We start from the raw sequence: 20829 nt of genomic DNA, 5'->3' as shown, positions 1-20829 counted from the left end.
AGTTGGGCTATTTCCTGCACAAATCCAGGTTTTCTCACATCCCCCCCACCCCCATACACACACAAACTCACTCTCCTGCTGGTAATAGCTCATCCAAACTGACCACTCTCCAAGTTTAAATCCAAGTTAAACCAGAACATCTGGGGGGGGGGGGGTAGGAAAAAACAAGAGGAACACAGGCTACCTTGCATAATGACTTAGCCACTCCCAGTCTCTATTTAAGCCTAAATTAATAGTATCCAATTTGCAAATGAATTCCAATTCAGCAGTTTCTCGCTGGAGTCTGGATTTGAAGTTTTTTTGTTTTAAGATAGCAACCTTCATGTCTGTGATTGCGTGACCAGAGAGATTGAAGTGTTCTCCGACTGGTTTATGAATGTTATAATTCTTGACATCTGATTTGTGTCCATTTATTCTTTTACGTAGAGACTGTCCAGTTTGACCAATGTACATGGCAGAGGGGCATTGCTGGCACATGATGGCATATATCACATTGGCGGATGTGCAGGTGAACGAGCCTCTGATAGTGTGGCTGATGTTATTAGGCCCTGTGATGGTGTCCCCTGAATAGATATGTGGACACAGTTGGCAATGGGCTTTGTTGCAAGGATAAGTTCCTGGGTTAGTGGTTCTGTTGTGTGGTATGTGGTTGTTGGTGAGTATTTGCTTCAGGTTGCAGGGCTGTCTGTAGGCAAGGACTGGCCTGTCTCCCAAGATTTGTGAGAGTGTTGGGTCATCCTTTAGGATAGGTTGTAGATCCTTAATAATGCGTTGGAGGGGTTTTAGTTGGGGGCTGAAGGTGACGGCTAGTGGCATTCTGTTATTTTCTTTGTTAGGCCTGTCCTGTAGTAGGTAACTTCTGGGAACTCTTCTGGCTCTATCAATCTGTTTCTTTTCTTCTGCAGGTGGGTATTGTAGTTGTAAGAAAGCTTGACAGAGATCTTGTAGGTGTTTGTCTCTGTCTGAGGGGTTGGAGCAAATGCGGTTGTATCGCAGAGCTTGGCTGTAGACGATGGATCGTGTGGTGTGGTCAGGGTGAAAGCTGGAGGCATGCAGGTAGGAATAGCGGTCAGTAGGTTTCCGGTATAGGGTGGTGTTTATGTGACCATTGTTTATTAGCACTGTAGTGTCCAGGAAGTGGATCTCTTGTGTGGACTGGACCAGGCTGAGGTTGGTGGTGGGATGGAAATTGTTGAAATCATGGTGGAATTCCTCAAGGGCTTCTTTTCCATGGGTCCAGATGATGAAGATGTCATCAATATAGCGCAAGTAGAGTAGGGGCTTTAGGGGACGAGAGCTGAGGAAGCGTTGTTCTAAATCAGCCATAAAAATATTGGCATACTGTGGGGCCATGCGGGTACCCATAGCAGTGCCGCTGATCTGAAGGTATACATTGTCCCCAAATGTGAAATAGTTATGGGTAAGGACAAAGTCACAAAGTTCAGCCACCAGGTTAGCCGTGACATTATCGGGGATAGTGTCTTGACGGCTTGTAGTCCATCTTTGTGTGGAATGTTGGTGTAGAGGGCTTCTACATCCATAGTGGCCAGGATGGTGTTATCAGGAAGATCACCGATGGATTGAAGTTTCCTCAGGAAGTCAGTGGTGTCTCGAAGGTAGCTGGGAGTGCTGGTAGCGTAGGGCCTGAGGAGGGAGTCTACATAGCCAGACAATCCTGTTGTCAGGGTGCCAATGCCTGAGATGATGGGGCGCCCAGGATTTCCAGGTTTATGGATCTTGGGTAGTAGATAGAATATCCCAGGTCGGGGTTCCAGGGGTGTGTCTGTGCGGATTTGATCTTGTGCTTTTTCAGGAAGTTTCTTGAGCAAATGCTGTAGTTGCTTTTAGTGCCCACCCCTCTGACCAATCTCAGCCCTGCAGATTCATTTAAAGATGGGTTCTTGCTTTAATTTTAACTAAAAAATTCAGCTTTCAAAATGTCAACACTGGAAATACTTTCAGATTAGAAATTTGCTAAACTGGATGATCAACCTATATTGGAATCAGCCCAATTTAGCTGCTGTTATGTCTTTGGGCTGGGATCATTTATTATTTGTTTTGTTTTTGGGGGGATGGTTTATTGCATATTCAGTTTACAATATTATAACAAGTACAGGCAGAGAATAGAGAATTTCTATTCCAACCCCTCTTTTTTCAGTTGCATAGAGGTTTCTCAGACAAATTTTGTAGACTTATTTTTCTATGCTTTATCTCAGTACAAAAATGATTTATTTTTGTGAAGTTGGATGACCACTGTTTGACTTAATGTGGGCATGAAAAACAATATATAAATACATTTGGGGGATAAATACCAGGGAGAATGAAGAGCTATTTATATTAAAGGACAATGTTGGCACAGGAACAAATAGATATAAACTGGCCATTAACAAATTCAGTCTGGAAATTAGAAGGTTTCTAACAATCGGAGTGAGGTTCTAGAACAGCTCCCAGTAGGAGTTGTGAGGGCAAACAACTTAATGAGCTTTATGAGAGAGTTGGACAAATTTATGAGTGCGATTGTATGATGGTGTTGCTTGAGATAGTGGGGGGTGGGGCAGGATTCACCAGCCCTGGGGCTCACTTCTGGTTTGCCTTATGTTCCTAAGGCTCATGCTTCTTAGTTTCAGCCAACCACTGGCAGGGGTCAGGAAGGGATTTCCTCCTCCCCCAATGTATTCTGGGAGATGTTTTATATCTTTCCTCTGAAACATCGGGGATGGCCATGGCTAGAGATAGTTGGGTGGAGTGGGCCAGGGCTCTGATGTGGCACCGAGCATTCGCTCTCTCAGGTGTTTGGCTGGCTGGTTTTTGCTCCCTGCTCAGTGTCACTCTAACTCATCACTATATGTGTGGTCAGAAAGGAATTTTTCCCCAGGTCAGATTGACAGGGACATGGGGGGAGGGGTTGCCTTCCTGTGCAGTGTGTGGGTGCAGGTTGCTTGCCAGGATTACCTGGGTATATCTCAGTTAATCACTTCCCTGCCTTTGCAGGACCTTGAGCACTCATGCACCTTGGTCCCTCCTATTCTGTGCCTGTGGCACTTAATAGTGTAGTCTTTTGTGGGTCTCATTTACTATGATTTCATTTCCATTGTTGTGTTTATTGTGCGGGTGCTAGGTGGTGGTGGTGGCCTGTGATATACAAGAGGTCAGACTAGATGATTTAGTAGTTCCTTCTGGACTTAAACTCTGTGACTTTATGAATATACATTTTTGAGTTATGCTATTTAAATGTGCCAAGTATTGGTCCAGTACTTCAACATTCATAAAGGTTTAAAGATGGCAGTTCGCTCATGCATGTGCTGCAAGCTGGCGAGCTACCTCAACTCCTGCTAACATTAATAAGCACTGAGGGCTTCAAGCAGCTCCCAGCAGGTACTCAGCATCTTACAGGAGAGGGCCCTAGAAGAATTAGAATAATGCTTTTATTCTTTCTTATTTACTTTCTTTTAGATAAATCAGTTGAAGATGCCTAAATTAGAGAGAGCCTTGGTTAAGGATGGATCATTAAAGATGGCTCTAAGACTATAGTTAAGGATGGCTTCAGTTAAGGATGGCTGAGTTAAGCTGCATTTGCTGCTTTCAAAGGGCAAAATAGGATGAGGGTTCATAAGCTCTGTGGGACCGTAGCCTTCCTTCTGTAGTTTCTAAACTCCTACACAAGACTTCAGCCCGTAGCACTTCATGCAGCTTTCAAGTTCCCTGGCATAGTAAACAGAGCCTGTAAACTCAGGAAGAAGAATAGCTCTGGAATTTCTTTCTGTCTTTGATACCTTTTTCCTCCAGGAATTAAGGGAAAACTAGCATAAATGCAACATTAATGTGGAGAATTCAATAATCCAATAGACAGAACATTTAAAAATTTCAGAGCCAGATTGTGTTCTCGGTTACACAGGTGTAAATCCAGAGTAACTCCATTGATAGTTACTGCAGACTTGCACTAATGTAACTAACAAGAGAATCCGGATCCTGGTTTCTGTATCTCTGATTCATAATGTCCTAAAACAGTCATATTGGACGAACTCCAGTAAATTGGCCGATTGCCTAAAAACCCCGGTTGTGCCAAGTGTTTTTGTGCTGAGGTCGGGGGAAAAGAATCACTTTACCTTTGCTGCAATCGTGATGCTGCAGTATCCATCCACATTGTCTGTGTCTCCATTCTGAACAGGACAATGGCCAACAGAGCCACTTAGTGGAAGATCCTCCAGTTCTATGCTCAGTCCTCCCTTACTCTGCTCTGACCTGCCTGACAAAGTGCAAGAAACCTGAGTGAAGTGGGGCTCTTTCCCCTGAAGGATTAAGTAGTTATCCCATATCCTGGCCCACTCTATAAAAAATATCATTGTGTTGTTCAAATTAATGACATACTTTAATAAAATATAAGCACCACATTGAGAATACTGTAGTATTTGAGGAATATTACGGTAGCAGGAGGACAAAAATAAAGATTCTTTACCTTTTCAATTCCTGAATGCTTTTGCTCTATGCTCATGTGGTCCCTTGGTTTTGAATCTTCACCCACTAAGATGAAAGTAGCACAGGTCACTCCTATTTTATGCCAAGTAAAAGAAAATAAAATTCAGTAATATGGCACTCATTCTTACAAACGTAATATGAAATGGCTTAAACAAGGCATTTAAAATGATGCCTTCACTGGAATAGCTTGCACAGGTAAAATTACTGCCCTGTACCCTTTTAGTTTGAATGTTCATCTTGATATAATATGAATAAAGAAAGATCTCTGTGTGTAGTCAATTGATTCAACAATGACATGTTCAGTTTTTAAACATTTTAGTGCCAGAAAAACACAGCTGTCCTTATAATGTTCTTCTGTTTATTTTTAGATAACTATGTTATGAGAATGAAAATGTGTTGCTTTTCTCTTGTAACCTTTGTTTTCTAATATACCTCTAGGGATAATTAATTGTAGAAAAATGTTCTATATGACAGAGCTCTCTTAATAAATTTGTAAACCAAGATGTTCTACTGCTACATGGCTGTCACATACAAGGTACATGATGAGTTGCGTTTTGTCTTTCCAATGAAATCTACCCAAAAGTAACACTCTCTCTCCCACTCTTGCAAAGCCTATAGCAGGGGCTTAAGTGAAAGAATAGCATGAGATGCCCCTCACAGAGTCTTCCTGAAATTGTTGTGTGGGCTGCAGGGTAGATGAGGTTTGCTGCTGACACTTGGTGCAGTGTGTGCTCAACACTCAAATTGGGCAACTCCATTGGTGGTATAGAGGGTATCCTCCCCCATTGACAGCCTCTTTAGAAAGTCTAGCATCAGCAGATGCACTATACCCAAATCGTCCTTATGCTTGGGCAAACATAAGGACTTCCACTGGGATTGGACACTACATTTTTGCACCTTCTCTCCTGCTGTCCAAACCTGCCCTGAGTCACAATTTAGGCCTTCAGAAATCAGAGATGGAAAAGACCTTTTAGATCATCTATTTCACCTCTCATTATTGGCTGTCAGCTCTCTATTGGCTTTCCAATAGACAAGGGTGTTTTGGTATGGTATGGCTTTGTTTGAAAACTTGAAATGGTGGGGCTATTTGGACAGGAAAATTGCCCAACCTGTTTGTCACTTTTTAAATGTATGTGGATCTGAATAAATGATTTTGCTGTTGCTGTTTAAACCATTCAGATACTTGTAGATGGATTTTGTGTCTCCATTTAAAATAATTTTATCAAATTATACACATTATAACTAGTTCTGTTAGGGGCCCAATCTTGTATTCCTCATTCAGGCAAAACTCCAACTGGCTATAAAGGGTCTGAGTAAGGGTTTTGTTTACAGGGCTCTGAATCTTTCTATATAAATCCATCCTTCTTGCCCTTAGTCAATTTATTGCTCTTTTCTGAATTTCCTCCAGCTTATTGACATCTTTCTGGTTCTGAGTGCCCAGAACTGAATGCAATAGTAAAGGATGAGCTTGACTACTTAAGCTTTGATGGAAAAAGGCAATATTCAGGCTTGTTTTCTTCTGGCATGCTTCTTTAGTGGCAAAACATCTTTCCACAGTTTTAAGTGATATGAAAACTTGAAGCTAAAACTGTTAAAGCCCCCAATCTGTTTTAACTGACAGTAAAATTTGAAGGAGGTGTTGCTTGCCCCTCAACCACTAAATGTGACAATAATTATGCCTATTATATAGACATAGTAAATATTATGAGAGTGCAGGAGAACAGAGGTACAGAAGGAAAGTCTATGGAGTGGGATGGAAGGACAGCAACTGGGTTAAACAGAAGTATTCCAACAGATATCTTTTGAGAAGAGAAACAACAAACCATTTGTCAGTTCAATTAACATGAAAAATAGCTTACTGTGATAGGGTGCTTGGAGGGCAGGGTGACGTAGTGGTCAGTGCACCTGGCCTCCAAACCCTTGTGTCTCTGTCAGGGGGCAGTAGCAGTGAAAGGACAGGAGTGATTGGGCCTCCCTCCTACATCTGGTCCTTTGCCCATAAATGGGGTGTGGGAAGTAACACTGGCAGGTTCCCCCCCAAAGAGAACCAAAATCTGCTGCCCTGGGCTACTTCCTACCTATGTGCTCCTTCAATTTTGGGGTATAGTCCAAACAGTCAGTAGCTTCGCAAAGTCCAAATGAGCAGTTCCTGAAAGGCCGGAAGTTGATGATGGCTGGAGAAGGCACTGCCTGGGGCCTTACCTGCTCTGTGGTCTCCTCTCAGGCTCCACCTTCTGTCTGGTTTCCTGGAGAAGGATTCTTCTCTCCTGAAGCCTGTCCACCACCCCTTGCTTGGGCTTCTGAGCCCCTTAATCTGCTCCTCCAGCTGGAGCATGCTTGGCAGGCCTGTAGGGGCAGCACTACATGGGCTGATATTACCTTTTAACTCTTTCGTGCACAGTGTAGGGTTTGTATATCCCATCACATTTACACTTTGATAGTGAACGTATCATACACAAAGATACTTGCAGAAACTACCGTGACACTAGACAATCCATTCCATCCATTTAGCAAAAGGCTTGCTCTTCCCATTTGAAGGAAAGTGAAATAACAAAGTTGTGCCTCAAAAATTATTCTGTATCTACCCAACAACAAATATTATATTGAGCCTTTCCCTTTAAGGAGGAACCCTAATGTTGTTTGAACTACCACATATAGAGCATGCCCTTCTCAATCTTTGCACAAAGACTATAACTCGATCACATATGGAACTGGTTGAAATTTGGGGATTTTGGTTTGCCTTAAGTGTTGGGATTTTTGAATTTACTTTTGTTCTGATGGTACTTGCTTGTGTTTCAGCAAAAGTTAGATTTCATGAAACTATTTTGTTGGAAAATTGCCCATTATCTCTAATCATATATCATAGTTCCAGAACAAGAACCTGTGTTTGCACCATAACTATTATTATTATTATTTTAAATGTTGAGTCTTTGTCCATTTCTGACTTCTCTACCCAAGCAAAATTTCTATTGCTAAAAACTGCAGATATCTTATGAATGCATAAGAACGTCAGGATCAAGTAAATGGATTCTAAGGATTAGATCCTCCACTAGTGTAAATGAGTATAGCTCCTGATGCTGCACATCAGTAGAGCTACACCCATTTATACCAATTGAAGACCTGGCCCTAACTTTGATTTTTAAGGATTTATGTATATATGTGAGTAAACTCAGTAGACTTGAATCTTGGTTGCTCCATTCCTTGTGTAGCCATTCACACCTGCACAAGGTTGGTCAGCATCTGCTGTAAAATCAGAATGGTACCTATATTGCACAGGTGTAAAGACTAAGAAAGATGCAAGACAGAGGTCAATCAAAGTAATTGGGGTACTATCAGTCTTTGAAGTTTTTGAGTTAAATCACTGAGGATTTTGTCATTTTTCCTGTCAAAATCTGAAGACCACACATACTGCCAGAGGTATGGCAGATTTATAGAAAAAATAACTTTGATTTTTTTACTGACTGACTGACTGAAGTTTAATTCTTTCAATTCTTAGAAATATTTTGGGAAATATTTGAGAAATTTCAATGGTAAGTAAAATTAATTATTTTAAAAAGACCATTTAGTGTTGCGCAGCACTTAATAATTAGACACGGAGATTGTTAGACTTTTCTTTCATAGCTAGAGCTGGTGGAGTGACTTGTAATGTTATAGTTTCTTCCTATGAGCGCTGAGTTTAGATTAATTATATTAATAGGTTATTTGATGTGATGGTGACCATAGGTAGGGACTCATGATGCATTCTTGTTAGTTAGAGGTTTATTTTCATGCTGTTGGAATATACAATTAGATAGGTCCTGGTAAGGTTTGTTCATTTTAATGAAATGTGCTTAATTAAGTTCATCAAGTTTCATGTGGTTTGGATTTGAACAAAACTTTGGATCCATATGTTGCCGGCACCCAGTGCCGAGAGGCTGAACAACAGCTTGAGTTGGTTCGTTACCCGGTGTGCTACACCCAATAATCACAACAGGGTGGAGAAGCAGAAAAGTTTATTTGAAGCTTCAAAAAGGTACAGGGAGATTTGAATCTCAAATCCTGTATACAGAGCAGGAAGTTACACAGGCTTTTATACATCCTTTTTCCTAGCATACTTATCCAATAGCAAGCTGCCCTAAGTATCCATATAGCCAGCCAATCCAGTTCCCAGCTAGTTCCCTGGTTCTCTGTATCATTTGTTAAACTATACATAAAGCTGCTTTGTTCAGCATTGTTCATCCATATCTCCCTTGTTTGGCCTTGCTTAGTTTCAGGCAGTCTGACTCTGCAGCATATTGTTGCAGATTCTCAGCATAACTGCTGTGAGTGCCTCCAGGCAGGGGGGCCAAGGACACTTGGGCCTAGTACGCAGAGCTGCTGCGAGTGCCTCCAGGCGGGAGGCAGGGGGCCAAGGACACCTGGGCCTAGTGTGAGGGGGCTTCATCGACACTCATGGTCTTCCATCCCCTCGAGTTACCTAGTGGCCATGCCCCAGCGTCCCCAACACATAAAACTAAAAAAGTGAACCTAGCACAGATTCTTGCTATCCCGAACTGTGGTTTTTGCATAGCCTTGATTACAGTATCTCAGGAAGTGGATGTGTCTCTCTCACACCCCCTTCTCCCAGGAACCAACTCCAGAAACCCCTTGGTCCCAGCCCAGAGCACCCGCCTACACCCCAAACTCCTCATCCCCAGCCCCACCCCAGAGCCCTCACCCTCTCCCACACCCCAACTCCAATTTTGTGAGCGTTCATGGCCCACCATACACTTTCTATTCCCAGATGTGGCCCTCAGCCCAAAAAGTTTGCCCACCCCTGGTCTAGATTATCCTTAGTCCTGCCCTGAGTGCAAGGGACTGGACTAGATGACCTCTCGAGGTCCCTTCCAGTCCTATGATTCTATGGCCCCTGCTGTCTCTGCTCAGCCTGGCTCGCCGCTATTCAGGAATTAGCGCTCTGAGCACCCAGCGACAAGGCGCAATCTGGGCCCAGCCCCCAACGGCTGGCAGATGCGCACCCCCTCGAAAGAGCAGGCCCACTAAAGGGGGAAGGGCCCAATCCTCCCCCCACCCAGTGGCAGCAGAAAGATGCCCTGACCCCCCCCCCCCCCGCCCCGCCCCGCCCCGCCCCGCCGTTCTGGAGAACCACCATCCGGACTCTACCAACGTATCACAGAGGGCCAAGGGGCAGAAACATTTTCCGCAGAGGCAGTCCCAGCTCCGTTCCGAAGGGGGTGGTTGACGAGGTGGGAGACATGAGGCTAGGGGAGCCGCATCCATCCCCCCCCCCCAAGGGGGAGAGGAGAATGGTAGAGTCTGAATTTAAATGAAACGGTCCCTGGCGCTGCGTTCTCTCCCCCGCCTGTCTCTGCGCCGGCAAGCAGTGGGGCGTGTGGGCAGGGCCGCGTGCCCGACCGGCCCCGCCCCGGCCGGAGGGAGACTCGCCGCGGCAGAGATTTGGGGCAGGCGGGGTGAAGGCTGCTCTCAGCCAGCGGCTGCCGGTGCGTGGAGCGCGGAGCGGCGGGTAAGGGAGAGCGAGGCGGGCACAAGCCCTTAGGGCGCATCTCCCCCTTCTGACCCCGGCCGGGTGTAACTCCCGCGGTGCTGGGAGGGGGCTCTGCCCCTCGCCCGTTGTGGGGGCTAGCGGGACTGTTACTCCGCGGCCCCCTGCCCGGGTAGGGGAGCAGCCGCCGCGCCGGAGGGAGCGCTGCGCTGCGGGCACCAGCCACAGGTGCGCCACGGGGGCCCCTGTGCAGTCAGCCGGGGCTCTGCTGGTGCGGGTCGGAGTTTCCTCAGCGCTGGTTTCAGCGGCGTGGCTGCCGCGCCGGGGGGGCCCCTCTACGGCTTGCTGCCTTGCGGGCGCGCCCCTGGCGGCCGGCGCCGTTCTGCCGCCAGGCGGGCCGGGGTAGTGTCTAACGCCGAGCCCGCTCCTGCGGGAGCGTTTCTCTCGTCCCCCAAGCGCGGTGTCCAGTGTTTCCCGCAGGAATTGAAATGGGGGGGTCAAGGCTGATGAGGGGTGAGACCGTGAGGGTGAAGCTGGGCTGCATGGCACCAGAGTAAAAACCTGAATGTTTCATGACCATTCTGTTAGATTTTAAAATTATTTCACAAATTAAAGTTGGCTACTCAAGCCTTCTATGAAGCACTACATCTACATCCTTCTGGGTTTCTTGTTATAATTTTGCACAACTCTGTTAATGAACTTGTTGAATGCAATGCAATGCATTCATCTTTGGTGGCTTCTCCTGTGTCCAGTACTTCCACTCCTTCAGTTGATATGCTCATTAGTTCATTCACATGATCAGGCAGAAGGCGACCTCTTTCAAAACACAAAAATCTATTCAATGGTGAAAAAGAACGCTCAACTGTAGCTGTTGTGACTGGGAGTAGCAAGAGATGAATTCCTACTACTTTCAGCTCAGGAAACATAGCATAAAGATTGGTCGAGCCATTAGTGATGATAAAAAAGAAATTGAAGTCAAATCTTCATTCATTCGTCATATGATATTCCACTCTGTGTTCAAATTCTCTATTCTGTCCTGAGTACATGGCAGCTCCTTTGCTGGTAGTGCCTCACTCCACTCAACTGTCTGTGTTTTATAAGACAGGGATCTGTAAAAGCTATGTAGAGGTTGAGTAGAATCTAGAAGTCACTGTTGTAGATTTTTAAAAATCAAGTCGTGTACTTTTTCAGTTGTCTTAACAAACACTTCTTGTCCCCCTCACTTAAGGATTCAATATAAATGCCTTCATTAATCAGCTTCTGGACTGAAGTCTTTGCTTCGTCTAGTACTTTTTCAATGGATAGCTCTCTGATTGAGCCAAATGTAGCTTCTATTGCTGAACAAAGGTCTACTACTGTTGTAGCAGATGCCTGGATGGCATTGTTTAATGACCCAAGTGGTTTCAACAGTAGACTTACAAGAGAGAGAATGGCAATAGTCTTCTCTGAACGTAGTAGCAAAAGTAATTCACCAGCCTCACTCCTTAGATCCATCCCATCTTGGTGGATACTTTCCAAAGCCAGTAATTATGGCTGGAGTAATTTTAAAACAACAGCCAAGGATTGCTCATGAGAAAGCCAGAGGGTTTCCCCAGGTTGGACTAATTTGAACGTCAGTCCCAGTGTATCTTCTATATTTTCCAAGATATTCAGCCTTTTTGGAGTCTTGCTGAAAAAAGAATATAATGAAGATATTAAATTTATAGCTTTTAAAGTGTCTTTTGAAGAGTCTGCAGCTTGTACTAGCGCGAGTTGGAGTAGATGGCCTCTGCAGTGTGTATAGGAGAGACTAGGGTTACACTTTTCTCTGAGCAAAGCTTGTGCTCCACCATGTCTTCCAGAGAAGTTTGCACCTCCATCAAATGCACAAGCAGCCATTTGTTTGGGGTCCAATTGGCAAGCATTTAACTCTTCTAAGATGTGGGTTGTCACAGAGGCAGCCAATCTGTCTTCTATAACTTGAACATCTAGAAATGCATGTACTCGCCTACCACTGACATCAAGATAATGTATACAATGACTTGATGATCATTTGCATTGATGCATTTATCAGCCATGTATGTAAATTTTTTGAATGTTGTGAGAGAGTTCTTCACTTTTTCAACTGTTGAGTCTTTCACTGTTGCACCACATGCGTCTAGCCAGTCAGTTGAGTTTCTTGCAGAAAGATAGTGAGCATTTGCTGGCCTTGTTTGGAACCAGTGTTCAACTTTAGGATGAACAAGTGACAATGCACTTAAACTGGAGGCCAGTGTTGTAGTGTGTGGTATCTCTTGCTTAAATAGAAAGTATGATGCGACAGCCATGTTTGTTCACGTTAAGAATGCTGGAGACACAACACAGTTAACAGCCTCATTAACACTCACCGGTGTTGTTTTTGGTCAGTGGAGACTCAGAGTTCAGAGGTGCTCTCACATGAGTTCACCTCTCGGGTGGGGGGCAAGAAGGCACCTTGCTAGTTCCTCTAGCTGCTCACTGTTCGCTCTGGCCACTGTTGTTCGTTGTGCCACCATTCACTCAATTGCTCTGTAGCCAATGGCCCTGTGCCATCACCATCTGCTGCCACTGACCTCTGTGAATTGGTCTCTTGAGGTTCCACCCAGCTCTCAGTGATTTCAGCTGAGCTCTCAGTGGGGGAACCTCTGTGGGCAGACTGGGCCGTCTCTTCCACAGAAACACTGTCCCACAGCCGGTCTAAGCACTTAAACCTGATTATCAGTGATTACAACTGTAGTGGTCACTTAACAGAACAAAAGACTATCTATGGAGCCTAATCAGCTCTGTCTTTAAACAGTGGAGAGGGGCAGGTCAAATAGTACTTGTGACTCAGGCAGACCAACAAGCAAAACACGTGTCCCCACACTCTCTCTTGATGCCCTCAATCAGCAGAGGCTTAAGTACAGTTCTACTGCCCTTTACTCATACAAGTATAAGAATAAAAACATTTCTTTATCCCCTGCAGTCAACTGATTTGTAACCCAGCCAAAATCTATCACTTGGGTAACACAGCTCTGTTTGCTGGATACCTAGGTAGATTATGTGTGAATGTAAATACAATCTGGTCCTGAAGCCTTTTCCCCCAACCCCCAGCTCATCACTAGCTGTCAGGGAGAGCTCATTTAGACTTTGCTTACAAATCATAATTTGAAATTATTAGGTTGGCCAACATCACCAAAATGAATGCACTGATGGTCATAAAAACAACAGCTGTATAAGGAAGCTAGTCTCTGTTCATACTTTTCAAATCTATTATACTTTTTCAGATACACGTATTTTATGATACACTTTATATGCTTTTAAAGTGTGTATTAATGTTTCAATTTCAATTCAAATTTCCAAACAATCACTACATTGGCAACACTGCATGTAACTAGTTCACAAAACTGGGGGGGGGTGTTGGGGAAATTCAGGGGGGGGTAAACACCACCATGGGGGGGGTGTAGGGAAATCCCTGGCAGTGTCCCTCTGCTGCTGGGCCAAGCAGGTGCCCTCGTGGAGCTGAGCGTTTACCAGGAGATGGCATTGCACAGGGTCCCACTTGCCAGTTGTCATAGCATCTTCCAGGCAAGCCTGGGGGCATGAGCAGGAGAAATCCTCAGTCAGGGTGGGGTTGTAAGCAGTGTTGTAATGATAATACTGGGGATTATGCCTGTTCTTTATAGTGTCTCTGTTTCCTTCTGTGTGCTGTCTTCTGATGTGCTTCAGTCATTTTAGCCTCCAGCCTGTGTCTCCCTTGGGCTTGTCTTCACTGGGGTGTTCCAGAGAAATCTTTCACTGTTGCCTAGAAACGGTGGAAGTGCTAACTGGCTACAGCTGACACTTTTACCACCCTGTTGTATGGTCCTGCTTTGAGCAGCATCAGACAGCACTGTGGTGGTAACACTAGCTCTCCCATGCTTGCTTGTACTGGTGGACCTGTGCTCAAGAGCGATGGTAGGGAAGCCTCCCTAAAATCCTCAGTACCAGTGTAGCCCAACAGAGCTGCAGCCAAGAAAAGTATATAAATGTGTTAACTAAGTATAGTACATACTTTACTTGTACTATACTTTAGATTGTTATTAAATAACATATATAAAACTTAATAAAGTGAATACTATGAGCACACTTGAAAATTAATTCTGGTTCAAGCATTCACTAGTTTCAGCAATACTCTCTATAATTAAGTGGGAGGACCTCTTGAATGGGTGACCTCTCTAGAATTTGTATTTCCCTCTTTAAATGTAGGGAATGTTGCTGGAACCTGAGGTTCTCCAAAACTGGAATGCATTTCTTAAGTATGACTAAACTTTGAGCTGTGACTTTCATGGGCTGCAACTCATTTATTGTACTAATCTTTTTCTTCTTTTTCTGTCCATAGATAGGTAAAACTGGGAAACTAGAAACTATACTATCAGGAACTTTATCTTCTGTATTCACAGCTGATAAAAGGTGGATATACTTTTGTTTTAAAAAATCAGTGGGTATATCTGTGTACTGTCTGTTCCATTCCCGATTAAATGATTAACATGTAAAAAAGCTATAGTATGTTGACTATAACAGTCTAATAATTGGTACTTGTGATAACTGTATTGCTTGTACTGTGCAGTCTGCTGGAGACTGTAGCAGTACTTACTAGGTAACTTGCTCTCCTGAACTCTATGTTAAAAGCATAGCTTTATGAGTAATGTATTGGTGCTAAACTTTGTTATACCAGTCAGCCAATATGGCTAGTTTATTGGCATCTGTAAATGCTTTTTTTTCTTTATGGTATAACTGGAGATACAGTAGAGTAAAGACAAGAACAGTACTTAATGAAATGTTTAGCACCCAGAATAAGTGTGACTAATACATGACTTTGTATAAAGTAGTAATGGATTGCTGCTTTGTTTATATTATGGAACAAAAGACATTTATGCTATGATACTGAGAAGTGTATTCAGTCAAGCCAAATCCTTCAAAATGCTGAGTGCTGTTCGTGCTATGTTGAGTACCTTCAACTCCTACTGAAGTCATATAACCTTTTTGAAACCTGAGTTTCTTCAAGTGATTGTCCACATGGATTCCACTCTTGGTGTGCGTGCGCCCAGTGTGCATGAGATCTGATTCTTTTTGGCTAGCAACATCTGCTGGGGTTGCGCCTGCGCCCAAGATGTCTTGGTGCCCATCCTCACCATCTACCCAAGAACATAAAGGGCACAGCGGGCCCAACCATCATTTGGTTCCTTTTTGCCACGTATGGCAGTGGGAGAGAACCCATGTAGTGTCTGCTTACTCTGCGGGCTGTGCAATTTTTTGCTTAGCATAGTATCTTTTTGTATTTACACTCACTGGCACATAAAAAGATAATAAATTATGGGATACCCCTGCTACTAGCAGCTAGGTTTCTATGTCAGAAACAAAGTCTTTGGGATTTAAAACTTTTGCAGGGTGGCTATCCCACTCAATGATGTGTATTCTAGATGCCTCTTTTGCTTTGGTGAGGGGTACGTTCCTGACAGATACTTGATCTGTTGATGTTTCTACAAGAGGAAACAGAAGGAGAGAGGCAGGCCTGCCTTCAATTTTTTCTTCTGGAGTGCTTGACAAGAACCTCCTTAGAGTGTGAGGGTGAAAAAAGATTCCCACTAGGCCTGAACAGTTCTCTTTGGCTAATGCTTCTGTGAATTTTGAGGTATTGGGCTCACTCATCATTGAAAAGATTGAACCCTTCAGATTCTGAGACTGGGAGAGCAGCCAGTCCTCTTCCACCCAGTTGTCAGAAAGGGGTAGGAAAGAACATTTTTCCTGGAGAGCACAGATATAGGACACCCTCTCTGGTTCTGACTATACAGAGACAGAAAGCTCACCAAGCTGTTGTTACTTGTGCGGTTCAGACAGACCAGATCTGGGCCACAAACAATCTTTTTAGCTGATGTCTTGGCACTGGCTGGTGTCCAGGTACCCACAGAACTTCCTGAAACTTGAGTCTTCACTTATCTTAGTACTGATCCCTTGGGGCTGATATCGATATGGACACATTTGGAATGGATAACCTTGGTGCCCTTGACACTGTCTCCCCACAATGCAGACGTTTCTGGGACAGACTTTCTTAGTATCCAAGATGTCCTGTTTATTGATTATTTCATGATCACACAACTGGAGACATTTCTTCCTTGGTACCACTTACTAATACTGTCATAGTATTGGTGATGAGCTCTCCGGCTCAATTTATGAGAGAATACAAGAGAACTATACAGCACTCTAGATGCTGTTTTGTTTTTGTTTGTTTTTTCCAGGAAGGTTTTTCCTCAATCTCCAGATGCACATTTTGAATGATCAAGTACTTCTATGAAAATATAACTATCCAAAGGGGGACAGGGTGTTACAATTCATAGAGAAGTGACCACAAAATGAAAGGAAAGGACTAAGATCTCTGGCATCTGAAAGGTCGTTAGTGTCCCAAACATTTGTGCAGGCTGCTTTAGACACCTCTGCTATGGCAGCATATGCAGTCGCCATTTTCATTGTGATGTGGGCTTCATGGTGCTCATTTTTGAGAATACTAAAGGGGGTCCAAATGACACTTGAGAACCTCCTGTTTGAAGATTTTGATTTAGTTAACATTGGAACTGATGAAGCCCTGAAGGACTTATGAGGAGAGGCTGAGGGAGCTGGGATTGTTTAGCCTGCAGAAGAGAAGAATGAGGGGGGATTTGATAGCTGCTTTCAACTACCTGAAAGGGGGTTCCAAAGAGGATGGCTCTAGACTGTTCTCAATGGTAGCAGATGACAGAACGAGGAGTAATGGTCTCAAGTTGCAGTGGGGGAGGTTTAGGTTGGATATTAGGAAAAACTTTTTCACTAAGAGGGTGGTGAAACACTGGAATGCGTTACCTAGGGAGGTGGTAGAATCTCCTTCCTTAGAGGTTTTTAAGGTCAGGCTTGACAAAGCCCTGGCTGGGATGATTTAACTGGGAATTGGTCCTGCTTCGAGCAGGGCGTTGGACTAGATGACCTTCAGGGGTCCCTTCCAACCCTGATATTCTATGATTCTATGATTTGAGACCTCCACTCATTGGATGTATGCAAACCAGCCACCTGGAGGAGGCAGGACAGACCCGCAAAGCTTTGCCAGACAGCGCCTCTGTACCTCTTGTTCCAATGACTTCTTAGATTTTAATAATTGAAGATGAGGCAGAGGTTCAAATGTAGGAGACATTCTGCCTCTTCTCCTCTGCTGCACACTTCATCTACCTTATGGCAGCAAGTTAGATGCCATTGTTGAGAGCCAATCAGAACCATTACCGGATGTGTACCCCTTTCCACCCCCCGTTTGGAAACCACCTCTTATTTTCAGGAGGGCTGAAACCAGCTGACCTCTGACCTGCAGGTCCTGGTAATCACAAACAAAAGGATATTCAGTACGATTCCAGGCACTTCCTACCCACACTTTCCTTTTCCCATCCCTTTTCAGGAGCTTTTTTCATGAAATAATGTTGAAACCAGAGGTAAAGTAAAGTCCTTTCTGTAATCCAGAGCAGTGGATGAAGAGTCCCTGGAATTCAGAGGTAAGAGGTTCTACTCCTGCTACTTCTTATTTTGAAAGAAGAAAGGGGCTGGCATTCTATTCTAAACTTCAGATGTCTCAACAAATTAATTGTTTCAAGCTTAAAATGTTGACTGGGGCTTCAGTTATTTCTCATGATTGGTTGGCTCCTGTTGGTCTTCAGGATTTGTATTTCCACCTGTCCATATGTCCAGCACACAGAAAGTACCTCAGACTTGAAGTAGGGGACTTTTGCTGCAAGTACAGGGTTATGCCTTTTGGTCTCACCCTGGCACTGAGTATTCACAGTAGGTGCCGACTCCATGGGTGCTTGAGCACCCACAGGGAAAAAATGGTGGGTGCTGAGCACCCACTGGCAGCCCCCTCTCAGAACCTCCCCCCCAGTGCTTTCTGCCCATTGACAGGCTGTGCCAAGCCAATCATTGCCTCCCCTCCTTCCTTGTGCCACCTGTCCGCTGCAGTCAGCTGTTCCGTGACGTGTGGGAGGCTCTGGAGGCAGGGTGGAGGAACAAGGACATGGTGCACTTGGGGGAGGAGATGGGGCTGGAAGAGGTGGGGTGGGGCCTTGGGAGAAGGGGTGGAGTGGGGGCGGGGCCTGGGGCAGAGCCGGGGGTCAAGCCCCCTCCCCCACCCCACCCCCTGGCACTTTGGAAAGTCGGCACCTGTGGTATTCACCAAGCATTTAGTGGTCATCAAAACCCATTTAACAAGACACAATATTCAGTTATACCCATACATTGATGACTGGCTGATCTGGTGAATATCTTCCGAAAAGGCAACATTCCATTTATGAGAGCTGACAGCTCTGTACCACACTGGGGCTCAAGATCAGCTGAGAGAAATCTACACTTTTATTGACCCAAGGTATATCATTCATAGGTGCTGTGTTAGAGCTGAGGTCAACAGGAACGTATATACCATGGAGGAGGGGTCCACATCGTAGTTGGATAGTAAGTCTCTTAAATGATCTGCAAGCTCAACTTGAGATGTCTATAAGAGCATGTCTCAGATTTGTAGGTCGTGTGTTCTTCTGCAGCAATGTTGCACAGCATTGCAGACTTTTGCACTTCACCCATACGCTATACAAAGTGGTTGCAGTAACTCCTCGCTTAATGTTGTCCTGGTTAACGTTGTTACGTCGTTGATCAATTAGAAAACGTGGTTGTTTAAAGTTGCGCAATGCTCCCTGATAGCATTGTTTGGTAGCCGCCTGCTTTGTCTACTGCTTGCAGAAAGAGCAGCCTGTTGGAGCTAGGAACCAGGGTGGATTGGCAGCCCCCCTAAGTTCCCTGTGTGGAAGTCGCCCAGCAGGCTATCAATTGCCGGGCAGTTCAGCTGTCCCTTCCCCCACTGCTGTTTGCTGCTTCTGCCCTCTGCCTTGGAGCTGCTCCTGGGAGCCTTCTGCTTGCTGTTCAGGGGGTGGGGGAAAGAGAGTTGCTAATGTCAGGGTGTCCTCCCCCTGCTCCTGTCCACTGCTTCTGTACCTTATCTCCACAGAGTGGGGGGGTGGGGTTGGGGCAGGACAGGGCTCAGGATAGAGGGAGCTTGCTGGCAGCAGCTGCTGTCTCAACTTGCTGCTCCACTTAAAAAGACAGTGTACTTGGAGTGGGGTCAGCGTACTTAAAGGGGAAATATGCGTGTCTCTTCCCCTCTCTCTGACACACACACACACACACACACAGAGTGTGTGTCTCTGTCTCTCTCACACATGCACCCCCACCCCCACCCCATGGGTTCATTTTCACATTCAGTTTCTACAGGGAATGTTTTCAGCCACTGCCATGCTGTCTCTCCTCCCTCCATTCATGCTGCCTTGTAGAGTGTGAGGCTACGTTAACAACAATGTGTTAACCATTGAGGGCTCAGCTGAGTGCAAGTTCATCATTTAGCAGTAAGGCATTCCCTGGGAAATATCCCACCCTCTGAATCCACCACCTCAACCAAGCTTCACAATCATCATTGCTGTGTACAGTATTAAATTGTTTGTTTAAAACTTAACAAAATTACCTGGAATCTAACTACCCCTATTTACATTAATTGTTATGGGGAAATTGGATTAGCTTAACATCGTTTCGCTTAAAGTAGCATTTTTCAGGAACATAACTACAATGTTAAGTGAGGAGTTACTGTATCTGCCAAGCAAATACCATGTGGACATGAAAGTGAAGGTCCCGTGAAAATCCTCTGTTAGATTGTTGCCCATGTGAAAGTGTTCTTTCACCTGAGTACCTCTTTGCTGCACCACATCCTACCAAAATGTTGGTAAAGATCAGCTCCCCATTTAAGAGAAGAAGCACTTTTTACCATTTTGCAACACAAGGTCTGACTCTTCCCTCCCCACCCACGCTCAACTTCATGTAAATAGCTGAGCCCTATGTCATCTAGCATGCATGGCATTCCTCCCCTTGTTGCAAAGATCCGTAGCCAAGTGATGGCAGAAAACATCACAGCTATGCATTATGTCAACAGAAAGAGGAACATAGTCATCACTGCTCTGCTGAGAAGCCGTTTGTCTCTAGGATTGGTGCAGTCATCAGATCACACTAGTCACTATGTGTCTTCCAGGGTTTTAAAATTCCCTCCCATCAAGTTGACAGGCATGAGTGGACTCTGAAGGACTCCATCTTGAAGATCCACAGATGAGGATAATAAGTGTCCTGTGTTTAGCTTCAGAGAGGGGTTTGGGCCTAGGCACCCTGTCAGATGCTGTCCTCTTTTGTGCAGACTGGGGTTCATGTGCCTACGTGCCGATCCTGTTAGTACCAAGGGCATAGGCAGCTGGTGACCCAGCCGTTGGGTGAGGCTAGCCCCTGGCCCCTCCCCTTCTGCCCAAGGTTCCTCCCCCTTTCTTTAGCTGCCCCCCCCCCACCAGGAGCCCAGTGCATCCCCACTGTGGCCCCCAGCCCTGGTGAGCCGTGTGACACAGTCCAAGTGCCGGGAAGGCAGTGTGGCCCCAGTGCCAGCCCCCCGAATCCCTGCAGCAGGCCAGCCAGCTCCAGCCCCAACCGGCCAGAGCAGAGCACCAGGAACTGCAGGAGAGGACCTGGGAATGGAGTGTGGGTAGGGCCACACCAGGCTGTTTGGGGAGGCACAGCCTCCCGCAGCCTATGATACCCGCCACCCATGACCAAGGGCTCTCAGTCAAGATTCAGCCTTCATGGTCACGGTAGTCCCAAACGGGTCCAGGCAGTTCTGGTACTCAGATCTAGTGAAGCTATCAGCTTTGTTTCCAACATGTTTTTACCAAATGTGACTTAACAAAATGAAGGTCAGATCTTACACCTGGATCAAGCATCATTCAGCCAGCATCCATGCTGTCAGATGTGTTAACTGCCACTGGAAGAAG

At 45.1% G+C, this 20829-nt stretch overlaps 1 protein-coding gene across 6 annotated transcripts in view; it reads left to right on the top strand.

Annotated features, from left to right (window-relative positions):
• The first annotated feature begins 9686 nt into the window (after positions 1-9686).
• NSUN7 (NOP2/Sun RNA methyltransferase family member 7) overlaps positions 9687-20829 on the top strand; it is a 75956-nt gene continuing 64813 nt past the window's right edge. For 4 of the 6 annotated variants that reach the window (XM_073342202.2, XM_073342198.2, XM_073342206.1 and 1 more), the window contains exons 1-2: positions 9841-9979; positions 14316-14386. The gene's annotated coding sequence lies outside the window, so the exon portion shown is untranslated. Of the gene's footprint in view, positions 9765-9840; positions 9980-14315; positions 14387-20829 lie in introns of those variants that run through there. The other 2 variants (XM_073342200.2, XM_073342199.2) reach the window with 2 other exon arrangements.

The sequence above is a fragment of the Lepidochelys kempii genome, chromosome 4 (genome assembly GCF_965140285.1).
Source record: "Lepidochelys kempii isolate rLepKem1 chromosome 4, rLepKem1.hap1, whole genome shotgun sequence".
Taxonomy (NCBI): domain Eukaryota; kingdom Metazoa; phylum Chordata; order Testudines; family Cheloniidae; genus Lepidochelys; species Lepidochelys kempii.
Note: the sequence above shows the minus strand (reverse complement) of the source record. Positions and strands in the feature narration are given on the sequence as shown.